The 13,215-nt window shown below is 38.9% G+C and overlaps 1 pseudogene; it reads left to right on the top strand.

Annotated features, from left to right (window-relative positions):
* Window positions 1-5,598: 5,598 nt before the first annotated feature.
* On the top strand, window positions 5,599-11,354 carry LOC113911084 (annotated as a pseudogene).
* The last annotated feature ends 1,861 nt before the right edge of the window (window positions 11,355-13,215 follow it).

Genomic DNA, 13,215 nt, shown 5'->3' with positions numbered 1-13,215 from the left:
CATGGCCTTGATCACAGCCAGGGAGAGGCTGTGAGGATTTTGTCGGTAATCCTGGGAAAGAGACCCTTTTTCTTCGCTAACTCTCTAAGAGATGTAGGGTCTGAAGCTGCTGCAGGAATGTTGTCAGTGGGAAAAGGGAGCCTGGACAGATGCCTAACTGGAATAAGGGGTGAGACAAACTGAAAAGGGTTGAAGTGTGAGGTGAGAATGTGTGGGGGGGGAAAGTGGTCAAGTGAAATAAGGTTTAGAGAAATGTGGCTTTTACAGGAAACAGAGAGCTGGGGTGGTGGTTTTGGAAGACAAGGTCAAGAGCACTTTGCATTTGTTTTTCCCCAGCAGAGAGGTGCTACAGCACGTGTGATGTTTATGGCGGACTCAGCAAAGGGGAAGAACAGGTGACTCAGGAGGAGAGCGGATAACTGGTGGTGTCCCATAAGCATGTGTGAAGGGCTGGCTTTGGAGTACAGAAGAGAATGACCACTGTCCTGTCTGAGGCTTCTAATTTCTCAGTGAAGGATGCAGAGGGTCATTTTTTGAGAGAGAAGGCGGATTAGATGGTATAGAAAAGCTTAGGTGGGGGTGCCTGGCTGGCTCAGTCAGTGGACCATGCAACTCTTGATCTCAGGGTGGTGAGTTGGAGCCTTACGTTGAGTGTAGAGATGAAGGAAGGAAGGAAGGAAGGGAGAGAGGGAGGAAGGAAGGAGGGAGGGAGGAAAGGAAAGGAAAGGAAAGGAAAGGAAAGGAAAGGAAAGAGGGAGGGAGGGAGGAAGGAGGAAGGGAGGAAAGCTTAGGTGGGAGTAGTTGCTGAGCCCCCCCGGAGGAACTACATGGCGGTGTTACTGAGATATTTGAGGTCCTGATGTCACGGCATAGCTTTCGGTAGCAGCTCCACTGCTCTGCGGATGTGCTGGTCACAGAAGACAACCTCCCAGGGTCTCAGGTTGGCAGGAAAGTGCCTGGAGGAAGGGATGCGGAGGAGTTGCAGTTATGTACCTTCGAGAGTGATCGGACTGATGCGCTGTGGAGTCTAAGCTAGAAGAAGAAACAGGTGAGGCTAGGAGGTGCCTCAGTCACTTGGGGATAGCCACCCCCCCCCATAGAGTTTCATTTTCCTTTCCCCCTTGCCCATTTCGGTCTCATATTTGGCTTGTTAGAATCTGCTTCCACCTTTAAAAACAGTGAAGTAAACCTATACATGCTGATTTGGAACGTTCTTCAAAACATTTTTTAGGTGACAAGATGAAACACAGTATGATGGCACTGATAATGGTAATAACTATTAGAATGTGTACAAAGTACGAAAATGAGAGAAACATGCACAATTATATTAAAGACAATGTGATTGGGAGGATGGAGAATAATTTTCATTTTATGAGTTTCTATGTGGTTTGAATTCTCTATCATGATCAAGCATTATTTTTGCTCACAAATGGAAGTATTGAGCATAATTTCCCTGCTAAGGATGTTACATTCATTACTGATCCACGCAGTCACTTGGTGGTGGATATTACCTATTCTACAGATAAAAGGACTGGAAAAGTTAACCTACCCAAGTTCACCCAGTTAGTAAGGATTCTTTATCTAGAGAGATAAAGAAGCTTTTCACAAACCCTATATAATAAAGTTAATGTAATCTTCCTGGACTCAGCTTATTTCTATTTAGAAGCTCACTTCTGACTGCTTTGATTATTTCTCCTTCCCATTAGGATTTCACTTCCATCTCAAAACTATTAAAATTCATTTCCTCTGGGAAATCACCACAGGCTGATGATGGCTCCTTATGATTCCCTTAACTCTACTCTAGCGTTTTGATGTCCTCATTGCAGTGCCTTGGTATACATGTTACCTCTTTTTTTTAAAGATTTTATTTATTCATTTGACAGAGAGAGACACCGCGAGAGAGGAAACACAAGCAGGGGAAGTGGGAGAGGGAGAAGCAGGCTTCTCGCTAAGCGGGGAGCCTGATGCGGGTCTCGATCCCAGATATTTGAGGTCCTGACGTCACGGCATAGCTTTTGGTAGCAGCTCCACTGCTCTGCGGATGTGCTGGTCACGGAAGACAGCCTCCCAGGGTCTCAGGTTGGCAGGAAAGTGCCTGGAGGAAGGGATGCGGAGGAGTTGCAGTTATGTACCTTCGAGAGTGATCGGACTGATGCGCTGTGGAGTCTAAGCTAGAAGAAGAAACAGGTGAGGCCAGGAGGTGCCTTGGTCACTTGGGGATAGCCACCTCCCCCCATAGAGTTTCATTTTCCTTTCCCCTTTGCCCATTTCGGTCTCATATTTGGCTTGTTAGAAGCTGCTTCTACCTTTAAAAACAGTGAAGTGACCTGAGCCGAAGGCAGATGCTTAACGACTGAGCCACCCAGGCGCCCTACATGTTACCATTTGAATTTGCACAGATGACTCCATTCTTGTTCATCTTCATCTTGATGATGAGCTCCTTGAGAGACTTGACACTTTGTTTGGAACTTTCCATAATCCTTCAGGGACATTTCCAAACCTGCTCAGTAGGTCTTAGGACTGAATCCTTAGTGTAGCATTTGCATTTGGTGGGTCCTTAATAACAGAGAGCAACAATTCCAATAAATCAGGCGATCTTTTTCTTATACAAGACTGTGTTTTCTCTAGTGAATTATGTAAATGTCCCTGAGTTGAGTAGCCTCTGGATTAATAAATAATTCCAGTAATGTCTTCTCTTGACTTTTGTTTTTTTCCTGGTGGAAAGGAGATGTGAGTCATGCAGTCCCTAGAAGTTTTCCAAGCGGAAAAAGTTGGACAACCACTATGTCGAAAGAAACATGAATGGCAGAGAACACTCTATTCCTCTGCTTCACCGAGGATTGAATACTGTTTACATTATAAATGACAAGGAAACAAGATGAGACTTCCAGCTGGTTGATGACATGAGGTTGACAAAAGAGCTTCAAGGTAACTGGTTAACATATAGAGTCTAGATTATCTTCCTTGTGTGGTTTAAGTAGAGAGACAAACTAGTGAATCAGGTATAATTTTCATTTTACTCCACAAATATTTGACTGTGTACCCTTAACATTTCATCAGCATGGCAGCAAAAATTATATTGTCTACATCCATGGTCAGTTCCCTAGTTTTCCTCTCTGTGCTTCAGTATTTGAAGACAAGCTTCACCAGAGTGGCATATTTAATCCAAAAGACTTGGATACAATTTGACAAACCAGTTGATTCATAGTATCACTTCAGAAATCTAAAAGCTACTTGATAATACACAATTTAGGGTGGGAAAGAAGGCATTTCTTTTTTTTCTAAATTAAATCTTTACAAATGTGTAAACTTATTTCAAGTATATGGAAAAATGTAGAAAATAACATAATGAATAAATATGTACTCATCATCCACTCTATTAAATGTTGCCATTGTATTCAGTTTAGATTAAATGTCACAAAGATAAAGCACCCTGTATATGCCTCCAAAGTCTCATTCCTTTTATTCCCTCCCTAAGCAAACTCTATTCTGAATTTGGTGCTTATCATTCTCATGCTGTCATTCCCTTACTATGTTTATATATTCACAAATAATATATAATATTATTTTGCATTTTGTACTTTAAATGGTATACCATATGTATCATTTTGCACCTGTACTTTTTTGGTTGTTTATACATGTAACTCAAATTGTTGTAGAGATATATCCTGTTTTACCAAATATCTGTTATCCTGTGGATGGACTTCTGGTTGTTTTCAAAGTTTTCCTACTACAAACAATACTATGTATAGATTTGCACATCTTTTCCCACATATAATTGTTTCTCATATATTCAGGTGCATTCAATCATCTGGTAAATCTTGTTAACAGGCAAACTGATTCAGTAGGTTTGGGATAGGGCCTGAGATTCTGCATTTGTCTTAAGTTCCCAGGTGGTATCGATGCTGCTGGTCCTAGGACCACACTTTGAGAAGCAATGGTCTTATGGAGGAGTGGAACTGCTAGGTTGTAAGGGATGTGCATCTTCAGCATTACTAGATATTGCCAAATTGCTCTTTCTCAAGTGCGTGCACCAATTCACACTCGTATTAACAGCTCACAGAGTCTCCATGATATTACATCTCCAACACCTGTTTTTATCAGACTTTAATTTCTGCCAAGTTGGTAGGCATGAAGTGGTATCTTGTGTATTGTCTTTCATGAATATTTTTGAAGTTGGACCACTTGAGTTTCTTTTTCTGTAATAATTCTCAACATAAACTAATATTTGGGGCAAAGAAAATGTCTTCATTCACCTGTTTCATACTTTAAAAGTATCCTTCTTACATATTCCCTCACATTTTTAAAGCCTTCAATTTTTCTTTTTTTTTTAAGTACTGGAAACAGAAGTGGAAAAGGCAGAACTGAAAGAACGGGGCTGGAAGGGGGTAAGGAGAAGCACCTACCATCACTCTGCTGGAAGAAGGTCTTAGGCTTTTTCCTACACTCTTCCTTGGTTGATTGGTAAGAGAAACAGAACTGGAGGCTTATGGAGGGAGGAAGGAGAAAGAAGTCTGTACCTTCTGAGTACTTCATTAATCTTGAATTTTAGGGGAATGAATTTAACTGAAGTAACTAATCCTGCTAAAATTAAGCCTTTGCTGTCTAAAAATGTTAAGCTCCATCCTACAAATTACATGCCCATAAGAAAAATGGGAGAGGGCGCCTGGGTGGCTCAGTCGTTAAGCGTCTGCCTTCGGCTCAGGTCATGATCCCGGGGTCCTGGGATCGAGCCCCGCATTGGGCTCCCCGCTCTGAGGGAAGCCTGCTTCTCCCTCTCCTACTCCCCCTGCTTGTGTTCCCTCTCTCGCTGTGTCTCTCTCTGTCAAATAAATGAATAAAATCTTTAAAAAAAAAATGGGAGATACATGTATTGCAAAAGTAATGCACGTGTCTTGTAGAAAAAAAGCAAGAAGAAAAAAAAAACAACAACCCATAATCTAATATCTAGTATAGCATGGTAGTTAAAGGCATGCACTTCTAAGTCCTGCGTTTGAATTCCAATTTAACCATTTGCTAGTTCGAAAATGAGGATCATGATAATAGCACCTAGATCATAGGGTTGTGAGGATTAAATTATCTAACAGATGTAAAGTACTTAAGACATTGTCTGAAACATTGCAAAAGGTCATAAAAACTAGAGCTATCAGAAGGGACATTAACAAGATGGTAGAATAGGAAGCCCTCCACCCTCCTTTCCCCCATGGAGACACAGATTTAACAGCAATGCATGGACTAATTGTCTGAAAAATCTAGAACCCAGTCAAGAGGTTCCTGCACTCCAGGTGAGCACAAAGCCAACCACATTAAAGCCTGGTAGGAAAGTTCATGGTGCTTTCTCTTGCCGGAGCCCCTCCCTCTGACCCAGGGCAGTGCTACTGGGAGGAAACACCTAACCTAACTCCCATCTTCTCCCTGGGGATGAAAGGAACAGAATGTATGTCTAACATTCTTTTAGGTAGACTGTTGAAGGGACTGGTTTACATCTTGTCTGACAACCAGGAGCCAGGTTGGGAGCTTGGCTTCTGAGAACAAAGTGACCGACATGCACCAGAGTCTGCAGTCCCGCAGATAGACACTAGGCGGCACTCCAGTACCATGGCGTACTACAGCACCAGCGAGGCCACAGTAGCGCAGGCAGATAGCGATGGGGAGTACTGAGTAGAAATAGGCAAACCTCTTCAGTTAGGTTACACACAAGCCCAAAAAGGACACACCCCCAGAAAAGGCTTGAGAAGTCTCCAGAATCTCTAGCAGCGCTGAGTTGAGAATGTCATTCCTGTACAAAGCCAGACTGCGATGTTGGGGAGGGATGGCTGATTTTTCAAATGCCAAAATCCCTACAGTAGATAACAAGACATACAAGGAAACAAGGAAATGTGGCCCTTTTAAAGGAAAAATTAAATTTCCTGAAACTGACCCTAAATAAATGGAGACTTATGAGTTACTCATCATAAATGCTCAATAAATTAAAAGAGAGCAGATAGACAACCAAACAAAATCAGGAAAATAATGCATGAATAACATGAGAATATCAATGATGAGACGGAACTGTGATGAAGAACAAAACAGAAATTCTGAAAACGAAAACAATAGTAACTGCACTGAAAAATTCACTATTCAACATCAGACTTGACGAGACGCAGAAGAAAGGATCAGTGAACTCAGAGACAGGACTTTCAAAATTACTGAGGCAGAGGAGCAAACAGAAAAAAGACTGAAGAAAGATGAAGAGAGCCTAAGCGACTGTGGGACAACATAAAGCAGAGCAACACATACATTATGGACGTCTCAGAAGAAGAAGAAAGAGAGAAAGGAGCTCAGAGCCTAATTGAGTAATAATTAATGGCCTCCAATTCCCTAAACCTGAGACTAGAAATGGACATACAAATTCATGAGATTAAAAAAACTCCAACTAAGATAAATCTAAAGAGAATTATACCAAGGCATATCATAATCAAACTGTCAAAAGTCACAAAGGGAATATTGAAAGCAGAAAGAGAAAAGTGACTTGTTATGTACAAGGGAGCTCCTACTAGATTATCAAAATTTATCAGCAGAAACACTGTGGACTAGGAGTAGGATGATATATTAAAAATACTGGAAGAAACAAGTGCCAACCAAGAATACCATATCCAGCAAAACTATCCTTCAAAAACTAAAGGAGAAATCTAGATTTTTCCAGATAAACAAAAGCTGAGAGAGTGTCTCATCACTAGACCTGCCCTATAAGAAATGCGGATGGGCTCTTTCCCTTGGAGCAGGTGGCAGACGTGGTGGCTTGTGCAGCCAAGGCCAATACTAAGTCTCAAGACCTTCAAGGTAAGGAGAAGGAACTGTTGAAAGAGCTGGAAAACTGGAAGATGAAGTTATCCCAGCTGCATGTCTCCAATGTGACAGGCAGAGTGGCATCCAAGCTGGCCAAGATCCAAGTTGTTCACAAATCCATCACCTGTGTTTTCACCACATTAACTAGATGCAGAAAGAGAATCTTGGAAAATTCTACAAGGGCAAGCAGTCCAAGAAAATGTGTGCCACATGCTGCTGGCTCAGCAAACCTGAGGAGAACCTGAAGACTAAGAAGCAGCAAAACTGTTGTGCCCACTGTAGGTGTACCTGGTCGAAGCCTGAGCACTGCAGTGTCCATCAACTGGCTGGAAATAAAAAGAAATGCTGAAGGGAGTCTTTCAAGTTGAAGTGAAAGGATAATAAACAGCAACCAAAGCCATATAAAAATATAAAACTCCTGCGGTAAAGGTAAATATATAAATGTATAATTATGTAGTGTTACAATGTAGGTGCATATATCACTTTCTAGTATAGAATTTTAAAAGCAAAAGCACAAAAAGTGGTTATATATAAATATATGCTAAGAGATGTGATATAAAGAGAGGTAATTTGCACCTCAGTAACAAAGTGGGGGGTACAGAGTTTATGTAAAGGGGCAGAGTTTTTATATGTGATTGAAGTTAAGCCGTTAACAGCTTAAGATGTATTGTTACAACTTTAACATGTTTTATGTAATTGCAATGATAACCACAAATAAACTATAGAATATATGCAAAGGGAAAATGAGAAAGGAATAAAAATATGTCACTACAAAAAGTTAAAAAATTAATGAAACATAAGATAAGGTAGTAGGAAGAAAAGAGGGACAAAAGAGCTATAAGATACACAGAAAACAATGAATGAAGTGGCAATAGTAAATCCTTACCTGTCAGCAAGTACTTCATAAGTAAATGGATTTTAAATGTACCAACTGAAAGACACAGATTGGCTGAATGGATAAAAAACAAGATCCAACTAATATACTGTCTAAAGAGATTCATTTTAGATCTAAAGACACACATAGGCTAGAAGTGAAAGCATGGAAAAAGATATTTTATGCAAACAGGAACCTGAAAAGAGGAGGGGAGGCCATATTTAGACAAAATAGACTTTAAGACAAAAACTGTCATATGAGACAAAGAAGGACATTATACAATGATAACAGGGTCAATTCACCAGGAAGATATAACAATTATAATATATATGCACCTAATATTAGGGCTCCTAAATATATGAAGCAAACATTGAGAGAAGTGAAGGGAGAAATAGACAGCAAGACAATAATCATAGGAGACTTCAATATCCTGATTTCATTTATGGCTAGAATAACCAGACAGAAGAAAATAGAGGAATTGAACAACACTATATATAGACCAATTAAACTTAACAGATATATACAGAACACTTAACCCAACAGTAGAATACATATTCTTCTGAAGTGCACATGGACATTCTCTAAGGTAGACCACAGGTTAGGTCACAGAATAAGTCTTAACAAATTTAAGAAGATTGAAATTACACAAAGTATCTTCTCTGACCACAGTGGAATAAAACTAGAAATCAGTAAAAGGAAAATCCACAAATACATGGAAATTAAACAACATGCTCTTAACCACTGGGTTAAAGAAGAAATCACAAAGGAACTTAGAAAATACCTGGAGACAAATGAAAACAAACACAATATACCAAAGCCTATGTGATGCAGCAAAAGCAATACTAAGAGGGAATTTTATAGTGGTAAGTGCTTATATTAAAGAAGATCTCGGGGTGCCTGGGTGGCTCAGTCATTAAGCGTCTGACTTCGGTTCAGGTCATGATCTCAGGATCCTGGGATTGAGCCTTGCATCGGGCTCTCTGCTCAGCGGGAAGCCTGCTTCTCCCTCTCCCACTCCCCCCCTGCTTGTGTTCCCTCTCTGTGTCTCTGTCAAATAAATAAATAAAATCTTAAAAAAAAAAAAAGAATCTCAAATCCATAATCTAACTCTACACATTGAGGAGACAAAAAAGGAACAAACTAAACCCAAATTTTAAAGGAAAGAAATAATGAAGATTAGAGCAGAGGTAAATGAATTAGAGAATAGAAAAACAATAAAAAAATCAACAAAATCAAGAGTTGGTGTTATGGACTGAATGTTTGTGTCTCCCCCTAAATTCATATATTAAAGCCCTAATCCACAATGTGATAGTATTTGGAGGTGGGGTCTTTGAGGGATAATTAGGTTTAGATGAGGTCTTGAGGGTCAGAACCTCATGTTGGGATTAATGCCCATATAACAAGAGGGAGAGAGAGAGAAATATCTGTCTTCAAGCACATGTACCAAGAGAAGGCCATGTGAGCACACAGCAAGAAGGCAGCTATCTGCAAGCCAGGCAGCGGGTTCTCACCAGCACCTGACCATGCTGGCACCCTGATCTCGGACTTTCAGCCTCCAGAACTGTGAGAAATAAATATCTGTTTTTTAAGCCACCCAGTCTATGATATTTTATGGTAGCTTGAGCAGACTAACACACTGTTTTTCAAAAAGATTGACAAAATTGACAATGCCCTAGTTAGACTAAGAAAAAGAGGCAGAAGACTCAAATAACTAAAACTAGAATCGAATCAGTGCATATCACAACTAATATCACAGAAATTAAAAGGATTATAAGAGACTACTATGAACAATTCTATAATAACAAATTGGATAACCTAGAAGAATTGGATAAATTCCCAGAAATATACAACCTAATCAAGACTGAATCATAAAGAAATAAAAAATCTGAACAGATTTATAACTGGTAAGGAGATTGAAGCAGTAATCAAACACCTTCCAACTAGGACCAGATGACTCACTGAAGGATTCCACCCAACATTTAAAGAATTAACACCAATCCTCCTCACAGTCTTCCAAAGAATTGAAGAAGGAAGACTTCCAAACTCATTCTGTGAAGCCAGCATTATCCTGATACTAAAACTAGATAAAGACACAAGAAAATAAAACCATAGAAAAATATTCCTAATGAGTAACAATGTAAAAATCCTCAACAAAATACTAGTAAACTGAATGAAACAGCACACTAAAAGGATTATACACCATGATCAAATGGGATTTACACTTAGAATGCAAGGATGGTTCAATAATTAAAAAAATCAGTAGAACACTCCACATTAACAAATATAGGAAAAAATCCACATGATTATCTCAGTTGATGCAGAAAAACACTTGACAAAATATAACACTCTTTCATGATAAAAGCACCTAACAAACTAGAAATAGAAGGAAACTACCTTAACATTAAATACATACATACATATATATATATATATATATATATATATGAAAACCCCACAGCTGACATTATACTCAACTATGAAAGACTGAAAGTTTTTATTCTAAGATCAGAAACAAGGTGAGGATGCCTTCTTTTATCACTACCATTCAACAGAGTACTAGAATTCCTAGCCAGAGCAATTAGACAAGAGAAAGAAATTAAAAAGCACCGAAATTGGAAAGGAAGCAAAATTATCTCTGATCACAGATTATATGATCTTATATGTACAAAACCTTAAAGACTCAACACACACACACACAAACACACGGTTACAATTAATAATTTTAGCAAAGTAGCAGGATACAAAGTCAACACACAAAAATCAGTTACATTTATATACACTACCAACAATTAATCCAAAAAAGAAATTAAGAAAATAATCCCATTTACTATAGCATCAAAATGGATAAAATATTTAGGAATAAACATAACCAAGGAGGTGAAAGACTTGTACATTGAAAACTCTAAAGCATTGCTAAAAGAAAAGAAAGAGGATACAAATGAATGGAGATATCCTCTGCTTATGGATTGGGAGACTTAATATTGTTAAATACGTACACTTTTCAAAACGATGTAAAGATTCAGTGCAATCCATATTAAATCCCAGTGGCATTTTTTTTCTACAGAAGTAGGAAAAAAGTCCTAAAATTTATATGGAATCTTAAAATATTCCAAGTATCCAAAACAATCTTGAAAAAGAACAAAATTGGCAGCTTCACAATTCCTGATTTCAAAACATAATACAATGAAACACTAATTAAGACAGTGTGGTACTGGTATAAAGGCAGATGTATAGACCAACAAAACAGAATAGAGCCCAGAAACAAACCCGTGCATATATACCCTAATAATTTTTGACCAAGTTGCCAAGACTAGAAAATGGGGAAAGGACAGTTTCTTCAACAAATAGTATTGGGATACCTGGATATCCAAATGCAAAAAAAAAAAAAAAAAAAAAGGAGTTGGACTATTGCCTTACACCAAATACATAAATTAAAATGGATTAAAGACCTAAATGTAAGACCTAAAGCTATACACTTCCTAGAAGAAAACAGCAAAAAAGCAAGACATTGGAGTTGGCAATGATTTCTTGAATATGATACCAAAATTACAGTGAACAGAAACAAAAATAGCCTACACCAAACCTAAAAACTTCTGTATGTCAAAGGAAACAGAGTAAAGAGGCAGTCTATGAAATAAGAGAAAATATTTGCAAATCATATATCTGATAAAGAATTAATATCCAGACTATACAGAGATTTTCTACAACTCAACAAGAAAACAAATAACTGGATTAAAAAGTAGACAAAGGGGGTGCCTGGGTGTCTCAGTCGGTTAAGTAGTTGACACTTGGTTTTGGCTCAGGTCATGATCGCAAGGTCCTGGGATAGAGCCCCGCTCTGATACAGTGCGTCAGGCTCCATGCTCAGTGGGGAGTCTGCTTGTGGATTCTCTTTCTCCCTTTGCCTCTCCCCTGGCTCGTGCTCTCTCTCTCAAATAAAAATAAATAAAAATATCTTAAAAAAAATAAATAAAAGGGGCGCCTGGGTGGCTCAGCTGTTAAGCGACTGCCTTCTGCTCAGGTCATGATCCCAGGGTCCTGGGATCGAGCCCTGCATCGGGCTCCTTGCTCCACGGGAAGCCTGCTGCTCCCTCTCCCACTCCCCCTGCTTGTGTTCCTTCTCTGTGTCTCTCTCTGTCAAATAAATAAATAAATCTTTTTAAAAAAATAAAATTTATTTATTTATTTATTTGAGAGAGACCGAGTGAGAGAGAACACAAGCCAGGGGAGAGGCAGAGGGACGGGGGCAAGCAGAGCCCCCGCTGAGCAGGGAGCCCGAAGTGGGGCTTGATCCCAGGGCCTGGGATCATGACCTGAGCCAAAGGCAGATGCTTAACTGACTGAGCCACCAAGTGCCCCTAAATAAATCTTTAAAAAAAAAAATTAAAAATAGGCAAAGGACTTTAATAGACTGTTCTCCAAGGAAAATATACAAATGGTCAACAAGCAATTGAAAAGATACTTAACATCACTGATTGTAAGAGAAATGCAAATCAAATCAATGAGATATCACCTCACACCTATTAGGATGGCTACTATCAAAACAAGGAAATGAGTGCTGGGTAAGACCCGGAGAAATTGGGAACCATGTTGATAGCAATGTAAAATGGTGCAGCTGCTATGAAAAGTAGCAGATAGGTTCAACACACTAAATGTAAGAGTTGCCACTGACTCAGCAATCCCACTTCTAGGAATATATCAAAAAGAATTCAAAGCAGGATCTCAATGAGATATTTGCACACCCATGTTCACTGCAGCATTATTTACAGTAGCTGAGAGGTGCAAACAACCCAAATTCCACCAACAGATGAACGGATAAAGAAAATGTGGTTCATACAGACAACAGAATAGTTTCAGTATAGCAAGATGAAGTAGTTCTACAGATCTGTTACACAACAATGTGAATGTTGTACACACTACTTAACACTACTAAACTATAGACTTAAAAATAATTAAGATGGTAAATTTAATGTTATGTGGGGTATTTTTTACAGTAAAAAAATTTGAGCTATTATTACCTTTTAGGCTTTCCTTTCCCTATGAATATACACTTTCCCCCCAAATTGGACCAAATTGTATGTACAATTTTATAACACGCTTTTGCCCAATGACTACAGAATAAAAGCCTTTCCAAGTTATTCCCTATTCTTTTCAGTCATTTAGAGAGGTTGTCTAGTATTCCAATATATGAATCTACCACAATTAAAGGATTTCCTGTTGCTGGACACTAGATTGAATTTTTTTTATCCCTGTGAAAAATATTGTGTAGCCAACTCATGTTATGCCTTTTAAATAGTGTTAATACCAGCTGTTTTCTCTCTCTTCTAATCAGCTCTCAGCTATTACACTCCTTCCCTTCTAATCTCTGATTAGATAACCAAGCTAGCTAAATCAGTTTACTTGTAATAAAACCTTGTTTGCAGTTCTGTCACTTGCTCCCATACTAGGTAAACAGCTGTTGCAGCAGATGCTAAAGGAGGCGGTTTTTGCTTATTTGGGGTAGACTTTCCAGT

Source organism: Zalophus californianus, chromosome 12 (assembly GCF_009762305.2).
Source record: "Zalophus californianus isolate mZalCal1 chromosome 12, mZalCal1.pri.v2, whole genome shotgun sequence".
Taxonomy (NCBI): Eukaryota; Metazoa; Chordata; class Mammalia; order Carnivora; family Otariidae; genus Zalophus; species Zalophus californianus.
This window is presented reverse-complemented; position numbering and strand designations above follow the sequence as displayed.